Here is a 14,670-nt window from a genome sequence, read left to right as displayed (position 1 = left end):
ACTATATACAGATATAAATTCCTTTAGAGACATAGAGGAACCATAAATTTATTGGGATTTCTTTATAAAGTATACTTTCTTGAATTCTAATGAAGATAGAAAAAGACCACAAATAGGTTTATCATTCTGATTATTGGTGATTATATATGCTTCCAGATATGAGAGACTGATGTGGCATATGGCCAAACTGAAAGTTGTCTTTTTGAATAAATTCATACAAAAGGCTGAATGGTTTTGCATGTGTTCAATTGTTTCTACTTAAACTGGATTACAAGGGGATGGTATGCAAATATCTCTGGTAAATGGGAACAATGTTTCTGGTGAAATGGTTTGTCTATAGAGCTTTTCTTTAACCTGCCAGATAGCCTGTCAAATTGCTTTATAAAATCTTGCCAAGAACTCCCCAAAAGTGCCCTAAGATCTAAAGCACAGCTTCTTAATCTCTGTGACACTAGAAGATAAGTATTGACATGTAGGTTTTTAAGAGACAAAGAAAATGTTGAGAGGGCTGGAGAGATGGCTTAGCGGTTAAGTGCTTGCCTGTGAAGCCTAAGGACTCCGGCTCGAGGCACGGTTCCCCAGGTCCCACGTTAGCCAGATGCACAAGGGGGCGCACGTGTCTGGAGTTCGTTTGCAGAGGCTGGAAGCCCTGGCGCGCCCATTCTCTCTCTCTCCCTCTACCTGTCTTTCTCTCTGTGTCTGTCGCTCTCAAATAAATAAATAAAAATTAAAAAAAAAAGAAAATGTTGAGAGAATTGAGCTCATAAGTCCAAGAGACAAAAAAAAAAAATTCAAAAAATGAATACCATTGTCTTTAAGAATTAAAAGCATAATTTCATGGTGCTCAGAATTTTAGTGTCTAGAAACAAGCTTTATATTCTTTTTCTGGTTCTTCTGGCTCCCTTTTCTGCAATTTAATTTTATTTCTTGAAGTATATAAGTTCTTACTGTGGGTAATAGTGCTAAAGTTCTCTAGTCCTTATATGCAAAATATACTGACATTGACTTCATTCTTGAAGGATATTTTGGCTGGGTATAAAATTATGGGTGCATGTTTATTTTCTTTCAGCACTTGGGAACTATTACAAAATGGGTCAGTGGCTGACTTTGTGGATAAGAATTCTTCTTTTTGAGTAGAGTATTTCCCTATGTCTTTCTACACACAAGAGGGGCACACATGTATATGGGAGTCAGAATACATCTCAGATGATAGTCCTTTACCTGTGGTAGTTTGAATGTAAAGTGTCCCCCCTAGCCTTATGTATTTGTGATTAAGCATTATACTCAATTCCCAGCTGGTAGAGCCTTTTGTAGATGGAGCCTTGCTAGAGGAGGTGTGTCTCTGGGGGCAGTGCTTATGGTGTATTATCCCAACTCAAAGCCTAGTCCTTACCACACAGATACATGACAGCTTCCTTCTCATGCCCCACTATAATGATAATTCCCCTTGAATTGAACTGTAGGCCAGAAAGAACCCTTACTTTCCATCAGCTAGGTGTTTTGTCTCAGTAATGAGAAGCTAATTGCGATGTCACCTTCTTCTGTACTTGAGGCACATTGTTCATCACTGTGTTCCAGGTTAGTTGGCCTACAAGCTTCCAGGAGATTTTCCTTTGTCCAACTCCTATCTTGCCATACGTACTCTGAAATTCCATGATTTTAAAAATAATTTCTATATATGTATATTATGTATTTGAGCGTAATCCCCCTCTAGTGCCTTTTCTTGGCTTCTACTCACTTTCCACTGATCCCCTTCTTTCAAACAAGTTCCACTTATACTTTGATATCTCTTTTTTCTTGTTGTGTTGGTCTGGCCCACTGTTTCATCAGTGTTACCTGATGGGCTGTGGAGTCCTATGACTGGCTATTCTACTATAGATGTCTCATACTTCCTTAGCAACCATTAAATGTCTATAACACCTTGAGGAGGGAGGAAGGCCTTATTACTTCCTCTTTCATCCTTATTGATGGGCTCACTATTTTGTGGGAATTTTTCAGGTTACCACATCACTGTGAGGTCATGAATGCCAAAACCATATCATGCCTGGACAAAACATTCCACAATATTCCTCCCAATCCCATGATTTTTATTATCTCCACCCCTTCTTATATATTGTTCCTTTAGCCTATGTGATAGATTTAGCATTTAATGTTGAGCACTCCAGTGTCACTCTCAATATGTTGAAAAATTTGAGAATCCTCTATAGTTGCCAACATCTACAAAGTGATACTTTTATAACCAAAGATGAGAATGGAATTAATCTATGGGCACTGGCCTACATGTTTGGAGCACAATTGGTAAATATGCAACAGATATATTTATCCTAACAATACTAGTAGCTTCAATTGTAGGGCCTATGACCTCCATAGCCACAGGCTTTTGAATAGGTTTTTAGTGCCAAACATGAAATCCCCTGGAAGCAGCTTCAAATCTAATTAGACAGCAATTGGTTACCTCTGCAATCATCATGCAATGATTACACCTGTAGGTAGAGCCTACCTAGCTGATAGGTTGTGTAACTCTCAGGGTCAACTATTTGGAAGGATGGTTGATGACTTCTTCCCCATCAGATTGCATACCTACTTCCAGCACTATAACAGCAAGCCAGCAGGGAAGAAGTTTACAAATCATTTTCATCTTGATTTCTCAGTGTAACAGACAGCTTCAGGTTTGCTGAGATGAACTTCCAGACCAGGCACAGTTATGGAGGTAGGGATATTTATTGAAGCCTACAGATCCAGGGGAAGTTCCATAAATGGCAGAAGAAGCTGGCCTGCCTTCACAGGACCAAGGAGAGAGAGAGAGAGAGGGAGAGGGAGAGGAAGAAGGAGAGGGAGAGGGAGAGGGAGAGGGAGAGGGAGAGGGAGAGGGAGAGGGAGAGGGAGAGGGAGAGGGAGAGGGAGAGGGAGAGGGAGAGAGGGAGGGAGGGAGGGAGATGCCTAAAGGTCAAAAGCCACAGCACACTTCAGGAACTCCAGCTAGCACACTTTGCATATCTTTAGATTGAAATCTGAAACCCATCACCACAATTTAGGATCTCCCTAGTGACATTGCCTCCAGCCAGATAGCCAGCAGATGCAAACTACAAACAAACAACTGAATATATTGGGGGCCATCTATTCTATTCAAACCACCACACTCAGTATCCTGCAACCTAAGCATGTGTTATCCTCAACAATATGTCTCACTGACTAGTCCTTATGGATAACTAAAGACATTGGCAATAACATATTATTTCATAGACCTGAAAGGACTCCCTGATCAACCATTCAACTGGAGATACCATACCCTGGCACTGGGATTTTCCTATAATAAACTGGCATCTAAAAGTAGAATTATGTATCCATGCAGGATACTTCTGTCCAAAGACTTTTTTTTCTAAATTATATTTTAACTAGCTAAAAGAAATAGGTTTCCATATGGTTATATCATATGTTTTTAGTTTTATTTAACCTCTGACCTCACTACCATTCCCTGTACCTATACACACTTAAATCTTTCTGCCTCCCCCCAGTATTATGTTCCTCTACTTAAATATCTACTCTCCTATGCCATTAAGCCTTTCCCATCTTTCCCTTATGGCCCATTTCAAGCCTTCTGGGCTCCATTGACTCTTGTTCTAACATAAGGACAAATCTAAACATTTAAATCTAGGATTGCATATGAGAAGGAACATGTGATATCTGTATTTTTGAGCCTCAGTTACATCACTTAGTATAATATTTTTCTAGATCAATCCATTTTACTACAAATCTCATAATTTCATTTTTAAGAGATAAATAAAACTCCACTGTGCATGCATACCACATCTTCATTATATATTTATCAGTTGATGGGTATCTAGGCTGATTCCATTTCCTAGCAATTGTGAATAGAGCAGCAGTAAACATGGATGAACAATAATCTGTATAGTAGAGTGAAGATTCCTTAAGGAATATGCCCAGCATTTGTACAGTTCTCTAGATTCATTGTGTACCCATCTTATGGTTGTTCTATTTTTTCACTTATTAAGAAACCTCTACGCCAATTTCCATAATGGATATACCAGTTTACACTATCACCAACAGCAAATAAGGGTTTTTCTTTGCCCACATCCAGATGCGTATGCCTCGTTGTGCATCTGGCTTTACATGGGTACTGGAGAATCAAACCTGGGTCCTTAGGCTTAGTTCATTTTTCTTCAGAATTTCTCGATTTATTGAATTCCATTTTCATATCCTGGTTTGAATTCTTCATATCATTTAGCTGCTTATTTGTGTTCTCCTGGAATTAATTTAAGCACTTTTTCATATGCTCTTTGAATTAATTCACAGTTTTTCTATGTTCTCTTTGAGTTCTTTGTACATATGTATAATCATTATTTGGAGTTATTTGGAGTTTCCACTAAGTAGCTTTTATTGGAAGCCTCTATCTCGGAATTGGTAACTTTTAGGGGGTACATGTTCTTACATTTACCTGTTTTGTGTTGACATACCCATATGGAAGTGTGTGTGTGTGTATTTGTCATTGCTCTGATTTATGTTGCTTGGAGTTCAGTCTTGGAGATACTTGGTGCTGCTTAATGGGATGAGTAGTGTAGTTGATCTTAGTTCATCAGCAACTGTGCCTAAACTCATGTACTAGACCCTGGCTACAATGGCAGAAATATCAGCTTCCCAGAAAGAGGGAGGGAGAGAGCACCAGGGGCAAGCTGCTGGGCCCAAACTGATCAACAGATCCCCATCACAGATGATGGAAATATTGGCCACTCAGGAATGGTAAAAGAGAGGACACTAGGGGCAAGATGTTGCCCATCTAGCTTTTTATGTGGGTTCTGTGGACACAAACTCAGAGACTCATGCTTGCAGAGCCTTTTTAGGTCCTTTTTTTCTTCCTCCTTATACGTTTTCAAATTTTATCATTTTCTTTGATGAAAACACCAATATGTTTATATATGTTTTATGATTTTCATGCTGTCATGATGTTTTTCTTTTTAAGTACTTAAACATATCCTTATTCATCATTATTTTTCATAAAAAATCTCTCCTTTTATTTCCTTTTTTAATTTTCAAAATTTCCTTTTATTTATTTGGGGGTATGCATGTATGATTTTGTATATATGTTTACATGTTTATTATATGAGTGTGTACACACACACTCACATGTCACAGCACAAATATGGAACGTGGAGTATAAATTCCAAGGGTTGATTCTTGTTTTCCACCTTATTTTGAGGTAGGGTCTTTTATTCTCTTTGTTGTTCAGCACTATGTTATTCACCAGCTTAACTGGTCACAAAGTTCCAGGTAATTCTGTTTCCAGCTACCATCTTGCCTTATGGTATACTTATCTCTAAACCAGGAAACTGGGTATCTCAGCATAGGTGCCTTGTTCTTGAATTGTTTCTCCTGTTTTCCTGTGGAGTATTAGTCCATAATAATGATCTAGAAGTGAGATCTTAGCAACAATTGCTGAAACTGGGAAAGCAGTGTATTTTAGGGAATAAAACTGGTCAGGCAGAACTATATTATCCCCTCTTTTTCTTTTGGATGTGTATGTTTATATGGTCTCTCTCTCTCTCTCTCTCTACCTGTTCATATGCAAGTATGTTCATGATGTAGGTGTGAGGTGCGTGTGCACATTTGTGTGCATATGTGTAGAGGACAGAGGTCAACATCAGATGTCTTCTTAAATAGCTCTCTACATTATGTTTGAGATAGAATTCTTTCACTGAGCCTAGAGCTCACATATTCAGCTAGACTACCTCACTAGCAGGCTCTGGGGAGCTACCTGTCTCCACTTCCCTGGCACTGATATTACAAATGCCTGCCACAATGGTTGGCTTCATTTTTTTTTTACATGGGTATTAGAGACAAAATCTCAGGTACTTATGCTTTCATGACAAACATTTTACTAACTGAGCCATCTCCCAATCCCATGTTAGCCTCTAATTTACATATGAGGATAGTAACTCTGGTCCTCAGATGTCTTAATAGCTTTCTGTTGCTGTGACAGTGTAAGTGAGAAAATCAACTTAGGGAAAGGTTTATTTTGGCTCACTGTTTTTGAGCTTTCACTCCATGGTCACTTAACCATGTTGCCTTTTGGTCTGTGGTGAGGCAATCCAATATTGTGGGGAGATTTTTGTAGAAGAAAATTCCCATTTCATAGAAGTCAGAAAGGATGGAGAAAGGTGGGAAGGAAAAGAGCAAGAGATAAAGAAGAAGAGATAATGAAAGAAAAAGAGAGAAAAGTGAAAGAAAGGAAGAATGAATTGATGAAAGAATGAGAGAAAGAAATGGAAATTTCAAAGAAATATTGAAAAGAAAACAAAGATGGTTTAGTTTTTTTTAAATATTTTTATTTATTTATTTATTTATTTATTTATTTATTTATTTATTTGACAGAGAAAGAGGGGGTGAGAGGGAAAGAGAGAGCATGGGTACACCAGGTCCTCCAGCCACTGCAGACGAATTGCAGACACATGTGCCACCTTGTACATCTGGCTTACATGGGCCCTGAGGTATTGAACCTGGGTCCTTTGGCTTTGCAGGCAAGCACCTTAACTGCTAAGACATCCTCCAGCCCTGCTTTAGGTTTTTAATATCTCATTCAAGGAGTGCTCTACAATGGTCTAACCTCTTTCCTCTTCCTGCTAAAAGTTCTGCCATCCCCCAGTAGTTCCATACCAGGCTTTGGGAAACATTTAATACACAAACCTTAACACCAACTTCTCACAGGAAGCCACCTGAAGGCAGTGATTCCACCTTACCTGCTTGGTCTAACCCATATGCATATAGTCCTAGCTGCCAATGGACCATTTGGCTTTGGTGTGTGTAGTAGACAGCTTTAGGTTTGCTGAGATGAACTTCCAGACCAGGCACGGTTATGGAGGAAGGGTTATTTATTGAAGCTTACATATCCAGGGGAATTTCAATAATGGCAGAAGAAGCTGGTATGCTCTCACAGGTCCAAACACACACACAGAGAAGCCCACAGCCAAAAGTCACACCACACACTTTTGGAACTAGGCACTTTGCATATCTTTAGAGTGGAATTTCAAATACACCACTACACCTTAGGGCTGGACACCCCCAGCCAGGTGGCTAGAAATCCAAAAAGTTTTAATAAACTCCTGAATCTATTAGGGGGAGCATTTATTCAAACTACCACAGCGTGTAATTTATTACCACATTTTCCTCGTATAGTTTATTGTATGAAAGTTTCAGTTTTTTCTAGTGATTTTTCAGTTTTAAAATTTTATTCAACTATTTTGTATTTTTACATCATTGTCCTTTAGAAAAGTATCAAGAAATATCTCATGTGCTATCCTAACCATATTGAACCAGAATACAAGCTATTCATTCTTTCTGTTAAATATAAAGCAAAAGTAAATGAGCTTAAACCGTAACAGAGAAGAATGGGGTTTGATAAAAAGAGGAACTCTGGGAAGCAGTCAATGTTCTTTCCTGTTATAAATGACTAAGGAAAATTTTAGTCTCTTTACTGAAGTTGTCTAGAAATAAAATGTACCCGCACATCTGAAATAGAGTTGGCATAGTACTGCTTTGTGGCAGGGCAATGGATGTGATGACTCCTCTATATTCCTTCCACCCAGTGATTATTAGGCATGAAGGAACTCATGCCTTCAGGGCCATAGAAATATTTGGTCAAAAAAGAGACTGTTTTTTCTTAACCTAATAGAAGGCATTACAATAAAATGCTTCTTATGTAAAATAGAACATTTAAAAATTAATATGATAAGTTACATACCAAAAATGTAGACAAATAAGAAATATATCTAAGGTAATGAATGGTTTTATATACTTTCTTACAGCAGTATGATACAGGGGAATGATCACCTAGGTAATGGCAAATTTAGTGAAAGGGTTCTAAGAGCCAAGCTAAGAAAAGATGGAGGAGCCACTCTTCTGTTAAGTTTTTGTGTTTACCCTGGATTTCTTTCTAAATGCCTTACCACTGAACTTCCCAAGGGACTCACCTGTGTTAGAGGTTGTGTCCTGTAGCTCCTGCTGAACCATGGAACTGAGAGTATACAGACTGCTCTTCCAGAATTACTGGAGAAAAACAGATATTGATTCCCATGAATAGCAAATGATTTTTCTCAGCAGCACCTGTGCAAGTCTCCGTGGCAAAGGTCAAGTTTGGGTCACATACCACAGGGCTCTATTGGGGCCAAAGAAACTGGTGCTTCATGGCAGCTGGATCATTCTTCATGGAAAAGTCAAAACTGCCAGAAGTTGTGAATGTCATTAAATCCTTCCTGGTCTCTAAGCAGGACTCTATTTTGTCTCTTATAATTAGAAAATTTAAACAAATCTATCCCCTATCTTCCCACTTAGGAGAAAGAGAAATAATACAAAATTGTTTCCTTTATTTTATGAATAAATGTATCACCCAAAGAAGGTTTTTCTACTGATCAGGAGCCTAATTCATATTATCTGAAAATATGCCATTCAGAATTAATAAATTTGAATTTTGTTAGAGGTGTTCCGGAATTCCTAGCTTATTCAAGTGCTGTTAGAAAGTTTCCAAAATAACTGATTGATCTGATTATCAGAGACCTAACCCACACTGATTGGTTTCTACTAAGTGTGAAGAAGTTTGTCTTTTTAATGTGGGTTTATTACAGATAGTAACAGACTGGTTTTACTAAAAGATGCAGTCTTTTAAATTCCAGACAGGTTAAGAAAATGACCTTTCCAGCAGTGCACCATGTCCCCAGTAGAAAACCTAAAACTATGTGTGGGTGGGGTGTAAGTTAGCTGCTAAATGCAAGCATTTAGACTATAATGCAATATGTGCATTTCCCCAAACTGTCATATTGTATCACATTTTACATTTAAAAAATAAAATAACAGGACTTTGAGAATAAGCCAAAATTGGAGAAAATCACTCACAATTTATGCGATTTGTCACTAGAATACTTTCCAAACAAATATACTAATAAAATACACATACAGTTTCAAAACCCAACTTAAATTTGTAATCACCAGAAGAATATTACTGTAGTAGACAGCTTCAAGTTCTTGAGCTGCACATCCAAACCAGACACAGTTTATGGGAGTCAGGAGTTTATTTTAAGCATACAGATCCGTGGGGAGAGGGGAGGTTGCTTCTATACATCAAAGCAGAGAGACAAACCACTAACAGCCAGTAAAAACAAAAGCAGCAAGCACAAACTTGTAGCAAGCAGGATTCCCAGAGCTCAAACCTCTCTGCATACTTTTGGACTGGAATTCAGATCTGCCCGCAGTGATGCCTCCTCCAACCAGGCAGCTGGAGATCCAATTTACAAGCTTTAATAAAACACCCAAGTAATAGCTGGATGGCTCAGCAGTTAAGGCGCTTGCCTGCAAAGCCTAAAACCTGGGCTTGAGTTCCCAGTAGACACATAAAGCCAGATATACAAGATGGCACATGCATCTGGAGTTCCTTTGCAGTGGTTAGAGACCCTGGTGTGACTATTTTCTCTCTCATAATTTTTTTAAAAATATTAAAAAAATACAATGCCAGGCGCGGTGGTGCACGCCTTTAATCCCAGCACTCGGGAGGCAGAGGTTGGAGGATCGCCATGAGTTCGAGGCCACCCTGAGACTCCATAGTGAATTTCAGGTCAGCCTAGGCTAGAGTGAAACCCTACCTTGAAAAACCAAAAAAAAAAAAAAAAAAACACCCAAATATATGGGGGTTATACATTCAAACTACCATAATTACCAACAATGTAGACCTTTTAAAATGGTAATATTGGTTTGAAGAAAGGCTGTATAAGGAAGAACTGAGTTTGCTGTGTTATAGTGATAAGAAGAAAACACAGAAATCTAAGAAAAGGTGTCTGAGAAGCACATACAAAAAGAATATGTGGCCAAGCTGAGCCAAGGAGAATGTTGGATGAATGGAATTAGGACAAGGCGCTGTATATGTTCATAACTTGCTGAGTTTGGTCAATTCAGTTTACTTGGCATTCAGCAGCTGTCACTTGACATTGCAAAATATTGACTTGCCTGGAAAAAGTATCATATGTGAATGAAGGAAATTTCTCCTTTACATTTTTTAACTTTTTAAAATATTTTATTTATTTGAGAGAGGGAGATTGAGAGAAAGACAGATAAAGGAGATAGAGCAAATGGGTGTGTCAAGGCCTCCAGCCATTGCAAATGAACTCCAGATGCATGAGCAACCTTGTACATCTAGCTTACATGGGTACTGGGGAATCAAACTTGGATCTTTGGGCTTCACAGGCAAGTACCTTAACCATTACACCATCTCTTGACTCCCCTTTATATGTTTAAAATATTTTTATTTATCTGTTTGTAAGAGACAGAGTGAGAGAGAAAGAAGTAATATATGGGTGCACTTGGCATATAAACTCCAAATGCATGTGCCAACCTTATATCTTTCTTTCTTATTTTTTGTTGCATGTGTGTATATGCATGTTCATATGTGTGTAGGCTCATGTGTGTGTACACATATGTGTATTCACATACTTGTGGAGGACAAAGGTCCACCTTCAATGTTATCCTCAGGAACATCATCTATCTCTTTTTGAGATAGGGACTCTAATTGGCTTGGAGCTCAAAAATCAGATAAGATTTGGTGGCCAGAAATGCTGGGATTGAGAAGTTGTGACTCTCCTCAGTAGTCACCCCCATCTGACCAATTGTTAGAACATCGGTGTTCTATAGACATCAATATTAATATTTACAGGTCAATCTTATGTGTACAACAAAGCTATTTTGCTAAACAGCAGCACTAACTGCTCCCCTAGGGCTTATGATATTCTCAGCTATAAGCTTTTGAGTATGGTTTTTCCGTATCAGGCATGAATTCTTCCCCAAGGAGTGGACCCCAAATCTAATCAGAGAGCACTTGGTTACCCTCTAACAGTCATACCTTTATTGTACCAGTGGGTACATATTTCCTGACTGATCAATTGTGTAGCTATCAGGGTCCAGTACTGTTGCTGATCAAGACTGTTGATGCCTCCCCCAATAGTTTACATAGCACTTTCCAGCACTGTGTCAGAGATCCAGCAGGGAGGAGGAGGCTTCCAACTAGATACCAGCTTGATTTATCATTGTTCTGTAACTACACAGTGGTGTCTTCAGCAACACACTCTTGCCATCTAGTTCTTGTGGGCATCCAGAGCCTTGGAAATAACTTGTATTATTTGGGGAGTCTGAGGGACCTCATGGACCAAAAACTCACTGGGAGGTATTCCACACCTCACACTTATGTTTTACTATAAAAACCTGCAGCTTTTAGGAGCAAGATACTCCTCCTCAGTAGGGTACTTCTGCTCACACTCTTTAAAATTAGAACTCTTAATTAGGTAACAAAAAGGTAGATTTCCATATGGCTTTTCCATAGGTGTTCACTTTGGGTTAAGCCTCTCCTAACCCATTTCTCTTCATACCCCTCCCTTGATCCCATGTAAACCTTTTCATCCCCAGTATCCCAGCCCTCTACACACACACACACACACACACACACACACACACACACACTCCCTGCAAGTCCTCTTCCCTTTCTGCCCTCATGACACCTTCCTGAGCTCTATACTGACTCTTAGTCCAACTTACATACACATCTAATCATTTGAATCTAGGATCTGATTACATGTGGTGCTCATTTTCTGAGCCTGGGTTATCTAACATAATATTGTCTATCCATGTTCCTGTGAATTTCATTTTTTATAACTGAATAAAACTCCATTGTGTATATGTACCACATCTACCTTATCCATTCATCAGTTGAGAGGATTCTAGACTAATTCTACTTCCTAGCTATTGTGAATAGAGCAGCAACAAAATTGGAAAGTATAGAATCCTTGGGCCATATGTTCAAGACTGATACCGTGAGCCAGGCATGGTGGCACATGCCTTTAATCCCAGCACTTGGGAGGCAGAGGTGGGTGAATCACCGTAAGTTTGAAGCCACCCTGAGACACATAGTGAGTTCCAGGTCAGCCTGAGCTAGAGTGAGACCCTACCTCAAAATACCAAAAAAAAAAAAAAAAAAAAGAGTGATATCACTGGTTGTTGCACAGACCTATTTTTAGACTTTTGAGAAATATCCACACTAATTTTCATAATGGCTATACCAGTTTACACTCCCACCAACAGCAAGTTTTCCTCTTTATCCACACCTTTGCCAGCATTTGTTGTCATTTGATTTCTTGATGCTAGCCATTTTAAGCAAAGTAAGATGGAATCCTCATGTAGTTTTAATTTGGATTTCCATGGTGGCTAAGGATTTTGAATACTTTGAAAAAATATTTATTTGCCACTGTATATTTTTCTTTTTCTTTTGAGTACTCTGTTCAATTCCATAGTCCATATTTTTATTGGGTTTATTTCTTATTGTTTACATTTTCTGAAGTCTTTTTATATCCGAGGTAGTAATCCTCCATCAGATGCATATCTGGAAAAAGTTTTCTTCCATTTAGTAGGCTGCCTCTTTACTCCATTCACCATTACCAGTGCTGAACAAACACTTTTTAATTCATAGTTTCCCATTTGTCAGTTGTTGATCTCATTTCTAAAGCAACTAGGTTCTTATTTAGAAAAAGTTTCTACTTAAGCTTATACCTTGGAATGTTTCCATTTCCTTTTCCTATAGCAGTTTCAGTTTTAATGCTAAGATCCTTGAGTTGAATGACCCTTTTTTTTTATGTGTTCCTGTATTAGTTTGAAAGCATTTTGTTGAGAATTTTTGCAATTGTTCATAAGAAAGACTTGTCTTTAATGCTCATTATTGTATTTTTGTCTGGTTTTGGTATCAGGGTGACAATTGATCCATGAAAAGAGCTGGGTAGATTCCCTTACATTCCTTATTTATTAAATAGGTTGAGAATAATTGATGAACATATAATAAAATTCACCATTGGATCTTTTCCTCTAATTTTGGGAAATTTTCCCTCTACTATTTTGTTGGATGTACCTTGTTTGCACTGATATTCTTCTCCTTCTGTGCCTAGAATTATTAGGTTTGAACTCTTCACAGTGTTCCAAATGTCTTGAAAATCCCACTCATATGACTTTATTAATTTATCATTCTTCTTTTTAGAATGCTCTAATTCCTCCACCATGTCTTCAAGCTCAAGAATTCTATCCTTGGGCTGGAGAGATGGCTTAGTGGTTAAGCGCTTGCCTGTGAAGCCTAAGGACCCCAGTTCGAGGCTCGGTTCCCCAGGTCCCACATTAGCCAGATGCACAAGGGGGCGCACGCGTCTGGAGTTCGTTTGCAGAGGCTGGAAGCCCTGGCGCACCCATTCTCTCTCTCTCCCTCTATCTGTCTTTCTCTCTGTGTCTGTCGCTCTCAAATAAATAAATAAATAATTTTTTTTTTAAAAAAAGAATTCTATCCTTTCCACTCTATTGGTGAAGATTTATATAGGTTTATATTTTTTTAATTTCACTTATTGTGTTTTTTCATTTCCAATAATGCAGCTTAGTTTTCTTCACGATTTATATCTCAGTAATCATATCTTGCATTGGCTTCTATATTTCACTTAGTTGATTTTTTTGGTGTGTTTTCTTGAGACTACCTCAGGATTATGTTTTCTTCTTTGATTCCTTTAAACATACTAATAACCATTTCTGATTTCCTTGGCAATTTATAAAATTCACCTGGTTCATATTTATATTATATTTATTGGTAGGTGCTATGGATGATAACACAGGTGACCCTAGCACACACCTGCCCCAAAGGGGCTTATAGTCTACAAGGGGATCTTACAGAACCTGAAGGACATTACTGTGAAATTCAGAATTTTCAGAGGACTTAAGTTGCCTTGACTTTTTTGTGTTTCTTATATTACTGTGTTTGTATTTTAACATCTCAGATTATTTCATTGCTTTGATTTCTATTTTTTTAATCAGCTGCATTCCTTTTAAATATTTGTTATTTATTTACATGCTAGGGGGAGAGAAAGGGGAGCAAGAGAGAAATAGTGTATATGGGTGCACTAAGATCTCTTGCTGCTGTAAATGAACTCCAAATACATTCACTACTTTGCACATCTGGCTTTACCTGGATTTTGGGGAATTGGACCTGGGGCCAGCAGGCTTTTCAATCAGGCATCTTTAAACACTGAGTACTCTCCCCAGCCCATATAAGATGCATTCTTGGGCTTATAGTTCAAAGTTAAATCCTCATTCTGGGAGCTCAAGATGACTTATATCCCCTCAATATTGTTCTCAGAGTAAAATACTAACTATAGGAGTAACCAGTGCTGGTGGATATGCCTGCTATGTAAATGTCATAGTAGCAAATTACCAATGGTCCCTTTAACTTTAATAACTGTTGGTGGATAAATGTGCAAAACTTATTTGAACTATACTAGGATTTGGGTTTCATACAAATACAAGTAGGAAGGATGGGCAGTGGATCAGGGTGGGAACTAGAGTTAGCTTTAAAAAATTATATATGTGGCAAAGGTATCTGGGAAAGCAACATTGGGATATTATTAAGTTCCACAGTCTTTAGAGGTTGCTTAGGCCAGGGAAGGTTCTAGTTGTGAACAATAAATAGAAGTGTAAAAATAGAGGATATAGAAAATAAATTGGTAAAAGAAGGAAATTATGGGAGTTGTGCATGGCAAAAAGTGTAGAGATCATAATAGTAGACTGGGTATAGAAAAATACTGAACAAGCTAAAAATCCAAC

The 14,670-nt window shown here is 38.2% G+C and overlaps 1 protein-coding gene across 3 annotated transcripts in view; it reads left to right on the top strand.

Moving 5' to 3' along the window:
- Chrdl1 (chordin like 1) overlaps positions 1-14,670 on the top strand; it is a 134,634-nt gene that overhangs the window by 27,940 nt on the left and 92,024 nt on the right. The window lies entirely within an intron of this gene.

This window comes from Jaculus jaculus, chromosome X (genome assembly GCF_020740685.1).
Source record: "Jaculus jaculus isolate mJacJac1 chromosome X, mJacJac1.mat.Y.cur, whole genome shotgun sequence".
Taxonomy (NCBI): Eukaryota; Metazoa; Chordata; class Mammalia; order Rodentia; family Dipodidae; genus Jaculus; species Jaculus jaculus.
The sequence above is the reverse complement of the archived record's forward strand: the minus strand, read 5'-3'. Positions and strand labels throughout refer to the sequence as shown.